We start from the raw sequence: 18,417 nt of genomic DNA, 5'->3' as shown, positions 1-18,417 counted from the left end.
TAAAAGTGAAATGATGAAATGAGAATAGTCAAAATGTATAATCAGCACTTCCATTCTGAAGCTTGTTGCCTTTAAAAAGTCATTATAACTTAAAATGTCACTACCTTCAAAATGTAATATCTTTAAGAGATTTGATTAGATAGATGCAAGGATTTACACCAAATAGGTGACTTTTTATTTGAAAGCTATGATTTACAATTTCATTTGGATGTAATGAAAACCAGATTAAAGGTTAAAATATTTTAAGGTATCTTTTAGAAAAATGTGAGGTGTACAAGAAAGCATTATTACAATGTTCAATATTATGTGAAAGAATGGGTTAGAAAAGATAGAGCACAAGAACCTTTAACTTCAAAAGTGTATGGAAATTTAGAGCAGCAATAACAGTACATTAAAATTTGCATTTCAAAAAGCAACAAAAGTACTCTAAGATCAATAAATTTGAGTATACAAAAATTTATGAATGTTTGGTTTCAGAAAGAAATTATTTTATCTTACTAAAATATTTCAAAGCAAAAATATTGATATAGAATATAGTTTTAAATCATTTTTATAGTAAAGTAGAAATATTTATTATAGAACATTTATGAAATTAAGCAAAAGAAAATAGACTTGAACATTTTAAAATATTCAGACTAAAACAAGAAAAATTTTAAAAAGGCAGAAATATTTTCAGGTTTAACAAGAAGTGAGAAGCAATTTTGATACACAAAATACAATGTCCTTTTGAGAAAAAAAATCATGTCTAAGCTGAGTATTTTAAGGTTAGCATCTAAATATATTTTTAAATTTCATTATGCAATTACTCAAAATCCTGAATGATCTTCAACTATAGTTAATACATCATGTAAAATAAATTTAACAATTCATTTATATATATTTTCATAATCATATCACTATATTCAGGTTATCCCCACCAAATCTATATATTACCAATAATATAATTTATTGAAAGTTCTCAAATATTGTTTTTGAAACAATGTAATACTGAATATATTGCTTTCAAAGTAGATTTGTTATACCTTTCAGAGTAGAATACTAAATATAAATGATTTATTTCTTCAAAATATTTTTATTTATTACATATTTTTAATCTCATATGTAATTAGAGATAAAAACAACAAAATTAAAATTTTACTTGTTTAACATTTATGAAATCAGCAAAAGAAAGGACAGAATTGGAATTGTATGTTGACTTTAGAACTTCAAAAATTTATTCATTAATTTTTTCTACAATGCTATATGCAGAGAAATGTGCTAAATATTATATTGGACTCAGAGTTCTTTTGTCTACATTCAGAAGTTAACAATTCATCTGGGTAAGTGAGTAATATACAAACAAAAAAACTATCAAAATACAAAGTATATAAAAGACAGAAAATTAGTTGTTAACCATGATAATCCATGCCTCCATGGCCAGATGAGGGCTATCTTAGCACAGGCAAGAAAAGAAAGAAGGTAAAGCAAAAAACTCATGGAGTCTTAGTGTAGATCCCATTAGGAAAGGTCTTCAGTCATTGATTAAGAAAGCTGTATTTTTTCTTAAAATAATGGGAGACATTAATGATTTAAACACATATGCCATATGACAGAAGCTAAGAAAAAAATTTAAAAACTGGACCAGTGTGTAAGATCAAATTAAGGTGGAAAGAAATAGCAGAAGGGAGACAAGACCAGATAGGATGAGTAGCAAGACTTTAAACAGAAACATAAAGAAAGTATGGTGATTTGATGGGAATAAAAGGATAGGTACTAGAGACCAAAGATGGCCCCAGAATTTTGAATTGAGAAAAAACTAAAGAACGACAAATAGAGAAAACATACACGAATCCAAACTTTCTTTAAAAGAATAGAAACAGGGCTGGAGATAGCCTTGCATGTGCAAGACCCTGGGTTCAATCCCCAGCACTGAAGAAAAAAAATAGATACAAAAATTTTTGTAAGCATCACGCAATAGTAACATATAGTATATGCCTCATGCTGATAGTTAGGTTTTTAAGCATAAGTCAAATGCTTTCTTATTCTCACGTGATTACAGAGTCAGAGGCTGCGTTGAAAGTCAGTCAAACAGAGATGGAACATGTAGTTCCAAGAGCCAACACAAGTCAGGGCTCCTGACACAGTGACCTTGGACAAGTCATTCGCCTATCATGTAATTTCTTCAGCCTAAAATGAAAGTGGGACTGTAGCAAGCTCCAAAGACTTGCGAAGACTGACTGGGACAATGAGTATTTAGCTGAGCTCTTAGCACATACGAGTTAGAAAATACCTTTCAAAACCAGCAAAGTGGAAAGTAGAAAAAACGACTTGCCTAAGGGTACATGGCTATCCTTGAAGAGTCCTTGATTAGATTCAGCAAAATTTCCTCCTTCTTTACATAGCAGCATTTTGGTAAAAGCGGAATAAAACTTTACCTATTATAATCTTCAAATGCAAAAAGCATTTTTGTTAGGAAGATGGAAAATTACTGCCTGCCATCCAGCAAAAGAGCTTCTTGGTTCAGATAATCAAAACCAACAAATAATCTAACCAGCTGCACTAGGGCTCAACACTTACTCCCTGAGTCAGGAAAATCTGCCATGGCACCAACTCCAACAGTTAGAAGAGAAAGCTCTTGCCAGAAATGCCACGCTCCCACTGGCAGGATAATCCTTTGCCTCACCCAACTAGGTCAGGGCCGCTTCCTTGGCTGTTCACAGTGACGCAGGCATGAAAGGCCAACAACAGTCAGAGGCCAACTGTGATTCCTCTCACAGTACACTATTAACCTGTGTGTCTACCATGCAGTTGATATGGTCATCTTCTGGCCAAATGGGCAGAGGCAGGTCCAGATGGCTTTACCACAAGATCCTTAACCAAAAGATCCACTTCAAATCATGCAGACAGGGGCCAGGATGTTGTCCACTGGTAAAGTACTTGCCTAATAAGCATTAGGCCCTGAGTTCTATCAGTACCATCTGGGGGTGGGGGGATGACTATAACCACCAAAACAATTGAAAGTTGAAACTGATGAAACAGGAGTAGGGCCAGCAATGGGACAGGAAGAGAGGGAGTCACATTACTGCTTATTTATATCCCTTTATACTGTAGGACGTTTTTTCTTAATCATGGATATATGTCCCTTTATTTTTATTATTGATTATATTTGCTTATCAAAGTAATTCACCCAATTTAAGTCAAATAGCATCCAATTCTTCTTAGCAAAGAAGAACAGTGCCCATGTTCTACCCCTCATGCATCTCTAAGCCTAATCCCCAAGGGTACATTATCAACTCTTCCGACATTTAACTACATATTATTAAATGACATACTTATATTGCTACTTCTTGACTTTGCAATACCAAAAATTATCTATTGGTTTCCTATGTTAAAAAAGGTAACAAGCCAAGTGCAGTGTCACATGCCTGTAGGCCAACATACTCAGGAGACTAAGGCAGGAAGATCTCTTCAAGCATAGAAGTTCAAGGCCAACCTGAGCAACATAGTAAGACCCTATCTCAGGAAAAAAAGTCTATGTTAAGCCTTCTCCATGCTCCTTTGGAGTTTCCTGTTTTGTGGACCACAAGTCATCCTATTTCTCAGTTTACTTTTTTGGGGGGTTGAAGTATATTCTCTAAGTAGCTTTCATAAGAAAGAATATATAAAAATACATGTTTTGTATCTATTTATATGCCTGAAAATGCTCCTGTCTTGTGCATACACTCAATAGTTTTTCAGGGTATATAATTCTATTTTGAAATTGATTTTCACTTAGGATTTTTAACAGATCACTTTTTTCAAGATTCTAATATTACAATTAAAAAGCCTTATGTCATTATAATTCCTAACATTTTTCAGTAGTCCTTTTTAAATCTGAAGGCTTATTTTCTGTAGTCTGAAGACACCGCCTTGTATTATTTTAAGCTATTTTGATGCCAGACATTTTAATAGTTCTCCTAGAACTCCTATACATTGGTTGTTACCTTTGTTGGACTGATTATCTAATTTACTTAATATTTTCCATCTCTTTGTCTTAAGATTCTATCTAACTTCTAGAAGACTCTATTTTCCAAACCTTCTATTGAATTTAAGAAAAAAATTATCATATTTTTCATTCTCATGAACTATTTCTTATTTTTACTGAGCCTTCTATATCTTCTTGTTAGGATATACAGTATTTTAATTTTTTTTTTTGGTACCGGGGATCGAACTCGGGTCCTTGTGCTTGTGCAGCAGGTGGTGAAACCACTGAGCTAAATCCCTGGCCTGGATATACAGTATTTTAAATGTTCCCTTCTGCTCATTAAATGCTGCTTTAGTTTCCTCCAGGTATGTCTTTGTCCATTTTCTGTCTCTAAAATGGAATACTATACACAAGACTGGATAATTTTTTTTTGCATATTTATGTGTCATTTATTATTGAGCAAAAACATTGAAACAGTTTTAATGCAGAAATCTTCCTCTTCTTCCAGTTGATAATCATGTCTTCTGCTTACAAAACATCACTGCTTCCCAATCCAGCTTTCATGTTGCTTGCTCAAAATGAATGCTTTCATATTATAATTTAGAATAAGGCAAAGTTATCCATTTTTGTTGCTTCTATTCTATATTGTACTGGAGTTCCCTGAACCTTTAATATGTATCTGCTGCTTACCCTCCTGGTATGATAACTCCCTCTTCTTTTTAAAGTGGATGTTTCCTTTTATGTTTTGTTACTTCTCAGTAACTCACAAATTTGGTGCTTTGAAGGTATTGCCCAGGAATGGATCTGCTGCTGCTTTGGGATGCTGTTCATACCAAGCACTTGCTTGATCTGAGTAGCAAAGTTTCTGAGGGTCAGATGTGGCATGGGTGCAGTAGGCTGGGTCCTCTATGTAGGGTCTCCTGGAGTGGATAATTTTTAAAGAAAATGGTTCATTTTTGGCTCATGATTCTGTAGACTGGGAAATCCAAGACTGGGCAGCTGCTTCTGGACAGGTCCTCATGCTGTGTCAACTCACAGTGGACGGTGAATAGGCAAGCAGGGGTGTGCAGGAGAGAGAACATGAGGGGCAACCTCGCTTTATAACAACCTGTTCCAGTAGTAACTAGTCCAAGCCCAGGAAGGCAAGAAGTGCACTTCTCACATGATCCAAATACCTCCAGCTAAGCCCCACCTCCACGCATGGCTGCACTAAGAAGTAAGTTTCTGAATGGGAGGCACATTCAAAACATAGCAAGGTCCCACCCACCCACAGCCGTTTGTTTATTTTAGACAGTGTATTATGTTCTAGCCTTACCTCAAATACATGATGAGTCTTGGCTGTACATTCATGTGTAAAAACAAGGCAGTGAACAAAAGTGTGGTTGTAGTGAGTTTTGGGTAACACAATAGTTTAGATTATTGTTCAGAAAATATTCACTCCTATCTGCCTTCCAATGAGAATAGAATACACAGTCTTTCCCAAATGATTTTGAGCTTAGCCATATGATTTCATTTGGCTAATGGAATTTTCATGGCTATAATGTAAGCAGAGGCCATAAATATGTTTATGGGGTTTGGCTTTGCTTTCATGTTCTGATGATTCTCTGTGAGAAGAGCATGCGCTGTGCAGCTGCTGCTCCTCAGCCTGGACCACAGAAAGAATTCAAGTGGAAAGGAACCAAACCCAAACCACAGCCCTGACAACCCGTGACCTACAATCTGAAGCAGACACCCAGTCAAATGCAGTCTAGATCAGCCAGATTGCAGTTGTCCTAGAGACTCGTAAATGTGAGTATACCTGATTGCCAGTGTAAAATACTGAGGTTTATCAATAAAAAATTATTGACTTTAAAGGAATAAGACATGTTAGAATTCACATCAGTTTGGAATTTTATTTGATCTTTGAAATACCTGCATAAAAAATATATAAGGCAGTTGTTCCCATTTATGCACACAAGAAATTGAGGGTCAAAGACATTTAATGGCTGTCCAAAGAAGTCTAACCCTTGAACCGAATCTTCTGACTTTACTGTCTTTGTCACACTGTAATACAAATTATGCAGTGGCTTTCAAACTTTTTAAAAATCAAGATCCACAGTAAGAAATCCATTTTACATCACAATTCAGAGACATACACACACTCTCACACACATATCACGGTAACAAGCATTTTATTAATCTTTATTATGTGAGATGCAGTCTCCTATTTTCTATTTCTTCATATTCTAGTCCTCTTTTGAAAAAGCCTTTTTGGTTTCAATATATAAAACTAATTTCACAATTCTGAAACTTGAAAATAATTCTGTACTTTATATAAATTAAATAGAACCAAAAAAGATTTTTCATTAAGAGAATTTCAGTTACATATTTCTTCTAACCTCCAAAGAAAAAAAATATTCAAATAAATTAATATAAAAAATTACCTTAATCCTAAAAGATAACTTTGCCTGGAAAGAAGCAGCAGCACACAGGAACTATTAGAATCCAACAATTGGGAGGGGTAGGGGAAGGGAAAAAAGGGAAAGGAAAAAATATGAGAGGAAAAAAATAGAAACAAGGTCCTTGCAAATAGGGAAGGGTGGAGGGGGTGAAGGGAGGGCAAGGGAAGGGGAAAAAAATAAGAACCAAGAGACTCATGTAATGGTACAAGATCCCAATGATGAATGTAACAGTATTGTATACCTAAAATGTACCAATAAAGTTAATGGGGAAAAAAAAAAGAATCCAACGACAGTGATTTATCCCTGCTACTAAACATTATGTGACTTAAAAAAATCATTTCACCACCTTTAACATAGTGATTCATTTGGTAAGAGATGAGAATGGGGAGAAAAGAAAAAAAATTGCTGAATAACAGACTGGAATCCAAAAGTCTTTGCACACTTAGAATGAAGAACTTGTGGTTTTGAAACTGACAAAATTTGACAGTGTGAATTTATCACTCAGAAACCAATGGGTGAATTCATAGACTAGCTTATGAAAAGTAATATAGTATGTGATACTGAATTTTGAAACTTAAAAATTTATCATTTGGAAAATAAATAACAGTTTCTATCAAATTCTGTGTAGATAAAAAGAATGGAAATTAGAAATCTAGTATTCACCCGCTGATAATTTTATTAACTTGTAGACGTTCAGATAAATTTTATCAAGTCATTAATACATTTTTGTCTTGGGCTGCATTAGCTACCCATGGCTATTTAAACTACAGAATACTAAACTAAAGAATAAACTCAAGAATATCCCTAGCTGCATTAATTACAGTGTAAGTTCTCAATAGCCACACGGTGGTGATGGCTACCACACTGGACAATTTAGGTAGAAAATATTTTCATCTTCTCAGAAAATTCTATTGGATAGCACACTGGTCTAGAATACAAGAAAATATTATCTAATTTATCTGAGACTCACTCTTCAAGCTAGATTCTTAGGGAACTATCCTATATGAATAAAAGGATAGGGTAAGGAATAATTAAATCATCTTAGAAATGGCCAAAATGATTGTCCTCTTTAATGTAGCAGATGTAGAAGGCTGCTGACATCATTCTAGAAATCCTGTTCATGACCTTCATTTTTGATGGCATATAACGCTGATTTAACATGTTTTTATTTCTGGTCTAATGGCAACACTGATACCAGATATCATTTTTTAAACCATAGATCATTTTAAGTGTTTATTATGTTCTAGGCACTGTTTTAGCATTTTGTATTTTTAAATCTCATTTTGTGCTCTTGACATACTTGTAAAATAAGTATCCTATTTCTGTTTTGCAGATGAGAAAATTAAAGCTCACAGATGTTAAGTAACTTATATAAGGTTATACAGTGGCAGAGCTGCGACTCAAAACTGGGTTAGACAAAACTGATTTCAAGTCCCATACTTTCCATGGTACTATATTGTCTCCTTACACAAACCTAAATGTAACAGAAAATAAAGAGGAAATGACACATAATCTGTGTTCTAAAACTTGTGACCTACAATTTGGCATATGAAGAAGACACAAGTACTACAGAACCATTGGGAGAAGATAAAACTCAGGCGACCTGGATCAAATATCATGCTACCAAATACAATTTGCAAGGCCCTGGCCATGGTTCACCTGGAAGAAGCATTTCCATGAGATGTTAGGATTAATGACACGAAGAAGTCTTGGAGCTTGGACTTACTTATCCTCAGGTTTTATGGTCTACATCTTTTACAACAGCATTTCCCCATACCAGCATGAGTTAACAGGGGACTTTTAGCCTTCCCAATGAAATAGGTAACATGTTTGAGAAACTTTTAAGTTTTCCAGTTGCTTCTAATGGAACTGTTGAATCAATCTGTCCTCCAAGCAATTATTCTTGGGAGAATTTTAAGAAAGTTTTTTCTTTGCATAATGTTAAGAAGAGTTGCATCAACTGAACACTTAAAAGCACTTCCTTGGAACTAGAGTAGTTCTCAGCCAAACGTGTTCAAAACAGATGAGATGCAACTATGGTAGGAAAGACAAGCCTTCCTAAAAGTGTGTATATAAAGCAGAGAAGTTAAGATTTCTGATATGAAGCGGTTACTATTATTACATTGTTATAATACAGCAGGCTTTTTGGTTAAGTAAGTTTACACTAACATTCTCTTGTGCCAAAGTTCAAGGGCAAAACTAAGAAGAATTGCTGCTCTGTGGTCAATTTACATAAAAGTTCAGATGACAGCTCTCTTCTGCACCAGTTCAGTAAATGCTTTGTGTATGCTACAGGAAGAAAAAGGGCTTGCTTTGCATTTTTGTGAATCTAGGTTTCTGTTTATCATAGACAAAATATCAGGCCATTCAGAAAGTACACAGTTTCTTTCTTTAAAACATCAAGGTGCCTTTTTTGTCCCTAATTCTGTCATGCTCTTTCAGTATTCTAAAAAGGTAAAATATTAACATTCTAGGCATTGAATGCTTAGACATTCACGTTGTAAAGAACATAGATAAGAGAGATCTTGACCTATGTCTGCTGATGTTAGTAGTATATAGGATCATTGGCACTGCAATAAGAGAAATTTTAGCTTAAATATGATGTGATTGTTGGGAAGCTTAAAAAAGAAGTGATAAATTTTTCAAATGATGAATTGCAAAAATTGTTAAGTTATTGGTGAACACAGCTAAGAACGATTAGGAGAAGTTAAGATCATAGTTTGAAATCGATAAGAATGACCCAAAACTGAAGATTAAGAAGAGGTGACATTAAAGTAGACAGTGCTGAACTGAATGGAATTTTTTTTTTTTGTACTGGGGCTCAAACTCAGGACCGTGCTATTGCAAGGCAGATGGCAAAACCACTGAGTTAAATCCCCAGCCGTGAATGGGAAATTCTTAAAATAATGGAGTCAAGTACATAAACCTCCTAATTGTTTGTTGACCACACCATTTGTCAGCTATCAATGATGTTGAACTTTTTTTTTTGGTACCAGGGATCGAACTCGGGTCCTTGCGCTTGCGCAGCAGGCGGCGAAACCACTGAGCTAAATCCCCGGCCCTGATGTTGAACTTTTAAAATTATTTGAGAATAAATTTTGCAATACCAGAAAATGCATCAAGAACTAAACTATGAAAAGATAGCCACCAGTCATCATGATATGAAGAAAACACTTTCCACTTCAGAAACACACCTGCCTCCTGCCCAGGTTGTAGCCTTTGTTTTCTACTTTGAAGGCCCCATTTCTGCTCTAGAGTTAGGCCCATGGCCTCAGAGAATGAAATTTCATATCACCCTTGCTATGTGGTACATTTTATCCCTATCTTCATTCATTATGATCACAGAATCATATGGTTCATAATTAACATTACTGTAAGAGGAATACTGGAATGACAATGAGTAAGAACAAGAGGGAAATGGAGGAAGTGAGGGTGACTTTGTCCACCATTCAACTCAGCAAATGAGTTAGAACTGTGAAGCATGAATGTACTGAGCCCTGGGTCAATCACAGAACCTGTGTATTCCCCCACCTCGTATGCACATCTCACCCCACTAAGTGTAATTTCCTTTAAGAAACATGTATATTTTTATATGAAAGCATCCCCAAACATAAGCTAACTTGTTTATCTGACTCCTGTGTGGAAATACAGCAATCTATCTCAACAATAGAAGCAAAATGATGTAAGTTAAAATTTTTGAGAAAATGCATGAATATCTCTCATGTGGGAGGGATATAGAGACTAAACACACACACACACAAAATCAATACATACAAATCCATCAGGGCTATTAAATGCTGATCAATTTACCAGATTTTTTCATGAGTCATTTTGAACATAAGGACTATTCACCTTTGAAGTTGAACTTACAATATGAAACCTTCCTGAAATGCCACTCCACTGTAATGAAATATGCTATTTATTTTAGCAGTAGAATTTATTTCAAAGCTTTATGAATAACTTTTGTTCTATATTTACAAACATTCTAGAGTGAAGGGGTCAATTATACTTGACTACATTCAATGGAAAGTATCAATCACTTTAGTTATCATTTGTGAAGACCTTGGGATCTGTCTTCACAAATGTGAAGGGTCTACTGTATTTGCAAAGATGACACCTTCCTAGCACCCCGGTCCCAGCTGCCAGTCAGTTGTACCAGTGATGACTTACTACCAGACGACGACTGTGCTGAATGTTGCTGAACTAATTTCCAAGAGAAGGTTCTATGCTCTCTTCACAGCTATATCACAAGAGCTTTGTTAATAAAGTTGGTAAACTCAAAACATTTTGGATCTTTGGTAGCTCCTTGTTTTACCAACTGGTAATCCAATCTATTCTACTGCTCACACCATAAAATACTGTACCAAGACATTTACATGCTGAGATATTTACTGTGTCAGTGTGGAGAGAATATAGCCTAAAAGATTGATGTAGGTTTATATTCCTTTGCCTGGTATGCAAATAAAGAGAATCTCCATACTACAACTTTTAAAATAAAGGAAGGCTGAAAAATAGTGTGGCTTCTTTCTAGAAGGAAATCTATATCATGAATGTACTCAACAGTCCAAGGAGAAACCATTTTACACTTAAAATGCTAATACATAAAATTAACTTTATATACATATATTTACACATTATACACATACATTTAAATATATGTATTATATATTACATGTGCATACATATATTAACTATGTAATACATTCAAATTAATTTATACTATTTAATTAAGTAGCCTCTGGGAAATTAGCTTTAAAAAAGAGCCAAGAAGAAACCATGATTCCTTGTACTCTTCCCTGAAAATGAGGCCAACATTCTTGGGTAGAGGCAGGTAAGGGTGGCTGTTTGAAAACACTGTGTCCCAGGTGAGAGTCACCAATATAAAGGAATCCTTGACTTGTGTTTGCTAACAAATTAATACAATTCTTTTTCTTTTTATAGCCACTCTAAATTTATTTCATGTAAAAAAAATTACACCAAACTCTGACCGAGTCCTTTTGAAGGTATTTCAAAAGTATTTTGGTTTCTACAATAAGTACACTGAAAAGAAAAATAAACTGAAGTTGTTTCTCTCAAAATGAACTGTAATAAAAACAGGAAGCTTTTTTCTGGTGAGACATCACAATATAAAAAAAGAGTGGTCTTTTCAAAGTCCAAGACATTGTTTTATATTCTTTTCTCTCATTGAAGAATAACATACTAAGTACAAAAACTGGTAGGTAAAAGAATTACTAAAGAAAAACAATCTATAAATAGCAACCCCAAATTCAGGAAAATATATCAGAGCCATAGAGAGAATGTTCATTTTAGTTGTTGACTTTTATCAACATTTGAAAATAGTTTTATCACCAATTAAGAAAGTCATCCAACACAAAAAGAAAAGAAATGAATTCCAATGTAGGAGAGCCAGCTATTAATTTATTCCTTTAAACAATTTCTTCCCTTAAGAAAAAAATTCCTTTCCAAGCTCTCAGTTAAACACAGTACATGTTTTTGAACATATACTATGTGCCCACTATGTGTCAGACATTATATATGGGTGTGTGTTTGTGTGTGTGTGTGTATCCAGATGGCCAGGCAATTTTTGCATATATATATATATACACACACACATACACATACATATATACATATACACTACACATGTATAATATCTAATGTATTCCACTTTTCTCACTGTCCTTTTAAATTATTAAAATATAAAATGATTTCCTATCATTTTGTTAAAAAAGCAAATCCAGTGATACATGTAATTTATCATATTTCCCCCTCAAATTTATAATCATTTGGGCTACAGTAAGTAACAAATCAGTCCTATATTCTTGTTTAGTTCTTTAAAATATTACATCAGTAAATGTTTTATTAAGTCTGTAGGATTTGTGTTAAATGAAGTCGAATCATCATTTTCACATTATAATTTATTATATTTTTGGATTTTATTCATTTTTATTAATACATTCTAATAGAAAACTCATTGAAAATACACTGAAATATAAATTAAAATAACTTTGTTAACATTGCCCATTACTAATTAGTGCTGCTACAGCAGCATTCCCCATGTATAGAAATATAGCTAAATACAAAAAATAAGACTAAAATAAATTTAATAAACAAGAAGATGAAAGGCATTTTTCAAGAAAGGTAAGGATGTTTTCACTATCTATAAAGATGAAACAGATTTAAATGAATTGAAATATTGCTGTTCCTAAAGATACTTCTGATTTAACTATAGAAAAGCTTTGTAGAAGAAAAAGAAAAAAGAGGAAAAAGAAAAGAAAAGAAAGGAAAAGAAAAGAATTCATAGGTTTAGGAATAAATGATGAGTCATCATCTTGATCTCTCCCCCCAGTTTATAGAAGGGAATTCCAGGGTCCAGTGAAATTAAACCACTCACTGGAGTCCACTCAGCTGGACTAGAACCCAGGCTCCCAACTCTTTTCTGATATTCATTCCTTTCAAATGTGGAATCATGCCAAACTGCAATGCTAACTCAGTACAAGTATAAACAAGCGTCTATTGGCAATAATTAATTTTTTAAATGCAATAAAAGAAAAAACATCATCTGTTTCTCATCTGACAAGTGTTAGTCAACAAGAACTTTTTCTTTTTGGTCTGTGTATTCTCTTGGTTAAAGCTTGTCAATCTCTTACAATCTAAGACTAAAATTGAGACTCAGATTCTTTTTGGAAAAACTGGCTTCGTAAGGCGATATATATTATTTCTTCACCCATTCATGATCTCCCAGCTTTTCACTTTGAGTGGAATGATTTTATTTTAATTTTAAGTTTTCACTAAATCAACGTCAATCAGCTGAGAAAAGGAAATGCAGTTTATGTGATCTGGGTCATTGAACAGTACAGACAACGGAATGCAGTGCCTCTTCTTCCCTAAACTGGACCTTTCTGAGGTCACCTCTCTTTCCATTGACCCAGTTTCTGTTACTCCTTCACGTACTTGGTTACAGAGAGCATCTGTATCAGTGCTTGCCTCTAAAAGCCTAAGTACTCCCAGAAAGCACACCTGAAGCTGAACCAGGCTCTTACTTGAACCCTTTTGCTTGCATTATAAATATTCTGACCACTTAACATGACTGGGGTCATCTTACCTCTCAGCTGCTACTCTGCTCGCTGGTGACATAAGATAGATCTTCTTCCACCGGAAAATCCACCAATTTAACCTTATTTTGTTGGAAGGTTTTCACCAAAATTAATGAGATGCTCTTATGAGGAGGAAACAGCAAATTTTAACAACAAAACTAGGTTTATTTATAAAGACATAACTGAAAAAAATCCTTCTGTACTGAGACATGATGTACTTGATCTCACCTTATGTGGAGTTTTTAGAAAATTCACTATAACTGTGGGTTATATAAATATTTTTGTAAAAGTCTATTTAAGGAACTTAAGGATTGATTGTATTTGGTTTTAACTCAAAAATAACCACCTATATTTTGTAGCTAATTTTAGAAACCCCCTCCTAAGTAGAAAAGAGATGATTTAGTCAATAAATATTTTGAGTGTAGTTCTTTAAAACTACCAGCTTTCACATGCTAATGAGTAAGTTTATTGACCATACATTCAATCACAACAGTGCTATATATATGTTTATGGCTGGGCCGGGGATTTAGCTCAGCGGTTTCGCCGCCTGCTGCGCAAGCGCAAGGACCCGAGTTCGATCCCTGCTACCAAAAAAAAAAAAAAAGATCTCTATATATGTTTATGGCTTTTCATACTTTAGAAAATATTTTCATATACATTATTGAGTTTATATGCTGTGACAATTAGAAAAGCAAGGTAACTCTTTGTTTTACTCATTTTCCTAAAGAGAAATGAAATAAGCATAGAACAGATAAATGTAGGGTAATTGTTAGGTCAATAGACTCGATCTCAAAAACTTATTTTATGAGGGCTGGGGCTTTAGCTCAGTGGTTCCAAAATTGAAATTTAAATCAGGCCCATTCTTATTTTCTCCTTCTATTGGGAATTTACCCATGTATCTTCAAGTCCCATCAACTCCAAAAAGCTTTATATTTACAAAGGCACTTCAATGTCTTAGCCACCTATACCTAAGTTCTGCATTATGCCATCAATATCTTGTGCTTGATGCCACACCACTTATACATACAAGGCACAGAAATAAATGTGTTTTTAAAAATTTGACTAGGATTATTTTGAAGAATGCTCTGGGTTTTAAACAGGAAAACTCGATTTGGTTCTCAAACATCAATTAAATCATAGGAAGACAAAATAGGACATATTAAACTCTAAGGAGGTCTTAAGACACAAGTCACAGGACTCTGGGGCTCTCTGTGATGTGCTGGCTTTAATGAGGATACCACTGGTGTGCTGGTCAGATTTGCCTATGACGTACTTGAGAGGAATAATTTATTATGGTTGCACACCAAAAACAAGATTTACCAGGATTTCAGCAAGCTGACACAATAGGCTAAAACTAAAATGGCCAAGTTCCAGAGAAGTAAATGTAAATGCCTGAATTTACTGTGCAATTTTGGGGCAGCAGATACTTGCCATTAGGAATTTTCATTAACTTTAACCACAATAAGAGTTCAAAAAGAGACACATCTAATAATCAACTCAAGAAACAACTTGCTTTGAAGTAGGATTAACATAAGCTTGGGTGGTAGCCCTACTTCTCTGTACTGGCAGGCCACACCAAAATTATATTTAGTTATCATTATCATCATAACTCTAGAAAGGAACTAGATAAAGTGGAACCCAATCAGCTGAGAGAAAAAAATAATAATAGAGAATGTGAATAAGAATGCTAACATTAGTTAAACTAGTATCTATTCATATTTATCAAGTAATTATTATACATCACACATCGTGCTATGAGGTACTATTAATATTAATCGAGTAGTTATTATATATCATGCATTGTGCTATGAGGTTAACATAGATTATCTCAAATTATATAAAACTCTATAAAATGAGAATTGTATTTGCCTTAATTTAACAAAAAAGGAAAGCCAGGCTTGGATATATTAATTTACTTGTCCAAGTTCACCAGGTAGTAGGTAGCAAGTGAGAATTTCACTACAGGCAGTCCACTTTTGGGACCTGAAAGTCATGGTCACCTACCTACTCACTCATCCATCCAATTACTGGGAGCCTAATTGCACCAAAGCACAGGTACAAAATTGAACGGCACAGAGAAGAGTCTCTGCTTTCAACTTACATTTCAATGGAAGAGAAACATGTTTTTTTTTTAAAGTAAATAATAATAAAATAATAAATTATAATGAGTTCAATGAAGGAAAGAAACAAGGTACCATTAACGGACTAATGTAGCTAGAGAAGTACAGATTTTAAGTGGAGCTTAAAAGAAAGAGACAGAGCTGGGTAAACAAAGAAAGAGTGAGGAAGAATATACAGTATAAGGTAGATGTTTCTCCAAAGGCTCTGGCTAAAGGAAAACCACTGAGGCTCCAGTGACTGCAGATGAAGGAAGGGTGGGTGACAAAGGGTGGAAAGACAGGCAGCGGTCAGATTATGTTGTCTTATAAACTACAGAAAAAAACATGTCTGTAAATGCAAATAGGGAACCACTTGGACTTGTTAAATGGAAAAAGAATGAGATGCAATTCACAGTTTGCATTTGCTAATGTGTCACCAGTGGACTGAAGGGCACACACAATACCTTCAATGAAGCTGATATTGTGATTGGATAAGACACATAATAAATAAAACAAATAAGTTATACAGCAAAATGAAGCAGAAAGACCAGAGAGAGTACTGGGGAAATAGTATACAATCCAAACAGGTAGTCAGGCAAGGGTTCACAGACATGATATTTACACCATGACTTGAAGGCATTAATCTAGTAACCCATAAAGATTCCAAAAAGTGTTCCAGGCAAAGTGAACAGCAAGTACAAAAACCCGGAAGTGGGAGGGTAGCTGATGTATTTGAGGAATGGCAAGAAAGTCTACAGCCAGACCAGAGCGAGGGGGGAGGAAAGCAGGAGATACAGGTAGAGAGGCAGCAGGAAGCCACATTGCTTAAGACCTTGTGGATCATTTAAAGGATTTTACCTTTGAGAATGACTGAGGCAACCACAGGTTGGTTTTAATCAGAGTATCGAGATCTGATGTAGGTTTTAATAGAATCCTTTTGGCTCTTACACTGTGCAAGACCCAAATGGGGAGAAGCAGGGAACAGGGAGGCCAGTCAAGAGACTGTTGCAATAACAGGGGTGAAATGTACTAGATAGGAGCAGTGCGTATATATGAAGAATATATAGAGGTGTAATCAAAATAGATAGTGAATGTTTAAATTAAAATAGATAAAGTATTTATTACAGTAAAAGATACACTGCCATTAATCCCCCTCAAAATATCCTCCCCCCACTTTGACCACACTAATCCCATCATTCTTGCCATTTTCTGAAGCACTTCTAGAGCAGTTTAAAAAATTAATACTCAAAGACAAGGCGGGGGTATAATACCCCCAACTTGAAACTATACTACAAAGCTACTGTGACAAAAACAGCATGGTATTGGCAAAGAAACAGACCAGAGGATCAAAGGAACAGTTTAGAAGATGCAGAAACAACTCCAGACACACTCAGCCACCTCATTTTTGACAAAGGAGCTAAACACTCTCACTGCAGGAAAGATAACCTCTTTAATAAATGGCGCTGGAAGAACTGGGTTTCAACTTGCCAAAGATTAAAAGTAGGTCCATATCTCTCACCATGCACTAAAGTAAAATCAAAATGGATCAAAGATCTAAATATTAAAACAGAAACACTGAACCTGCTAGAAGATAGGTTAGGTAGGACTATTGCAGACACTGGCATAGGGAAAGACTTTATGAACAACACCTCAGTTGCCCGTGAACTAGCACAAAGAATCAACAACTGGAATCCCATTTTATTAAAAAGCTTCTGCATAGCAAGAGAAACCACCAACAGAGCGAAGAGACAACCCACAATACGGGAAAAATTTTTTACCAGCTGTTCCTCAGACAAAGCTTTCCTATCTAGAATATATAAAGAACTTAAAAAAAAATCAGACCTCCCAAATTTAAAGACCCAATCCAAAAATGGGCACTGAAATGAACAGACATTTCTCAGACGAAGAAGTAGAAACAACAAATAAACATATGAAAAAATGTTCAACATCACTGGTCATTTGAGAGATGCAAATGAAAACATTGCTGAGATTCCACCTCAACCCAGAAAGAATGGCTGCTGTCAAGAAATTAACCAATAACAAATGCTGGAAGGGATATTGGGAAAAAGGAACCCTTCTCCACTGTTGGTGGGAGTGTAGACTGTTGCAACCACTGTGGAAATCAGTGTGGAGACTCCTCAAAAAATTAGGATTAGAAGTCCTATTTGACCCAGCTATTCCCCTGCTGTGTATCTTTCCAAAAGAATTAAAAGCATCATACCACAGTGATAAATGCACAGCCATGTTTACAGTGGCACAGTTTGTAATAGCTAAATCTTGGAAACAACCCAAATGCCTGTCAACTGGTGACTGGATAAAGAAGATGTGTATTTTTTAAAAAATAAAATGGAGTACTACTCAGCCATAAAGAATGATAAACTAGAGACATTTATCACTAAATGGATGCATATTGAGGCCATAATCTTAAGTGAAATAAATAGGACACATATGTAAATACCAAATTGTCTCTCTGGTGTGAGAAACTGAAAGTGTAAATTAGGACCAAAATGTATAATAGATAATGTGAAATAGGAAAAAGAGGTTCAAAGGCAAAGGGGCAGCGGGGGTGGGGGGGAGAAAGAAAGGAAAGAAAAAATATGAGAAAAGCAGGAAAAAACTGAAACAATCTTTTGTAAATAGGGAGGGGTTGAGGGGTGGAAGGGAAGGAAGGGGAAAGGGAAAAAACAAGAACTAAGATATATCATGTACAGGTACAAATACCCAATGATGAATGTGATTATAATGTATACCTAAAATGTACCAATAGAGTTAATTTAAAAAATAATATTCAGTGCATTTTTGATCACCCTTTGTATATGGCAAATAAACATGTGAAA

At 34.8% G+C, this 18,417-nt stretch overlaps 1 protein-coding gene across 5 annotated transcripts in view; it reads right to left on the bottom strand.

Annotated features, from left to right (window-relative positions):
* Positions 1 to 18,417, bottom strand: part of Sdccag8 (SHH signaling and ciliogenesis regulator SDCCAG8) — a 222,144-nt gene that overhangs the window by 119,741 nt on the left and 83,986 nt on the right. The window lies entirely within an intron of this gene.

This window comes from Heterocephalus glaber, unplaced genomic scaffold (assembly GCF_053883595.1).
Source record: "Heterocephalus glaber isolate CG9 unplaced genomic scaffold, H.glaber_assembly_v1.0 deba00001600, whole genome shotgun sequence".
NCBI classification, from domain to species: Eukaryota; Metazoa; Chordata; class Mammalia; order Rodentia; family Bathyergidae; genus Heterocephalus; species Heterocephalus glaber.
The sequence above is the reverse complement of the archived record's forward strand: the minus strand, read 5'-3'. Positions and strand labels throughout refer to the sequence as shown.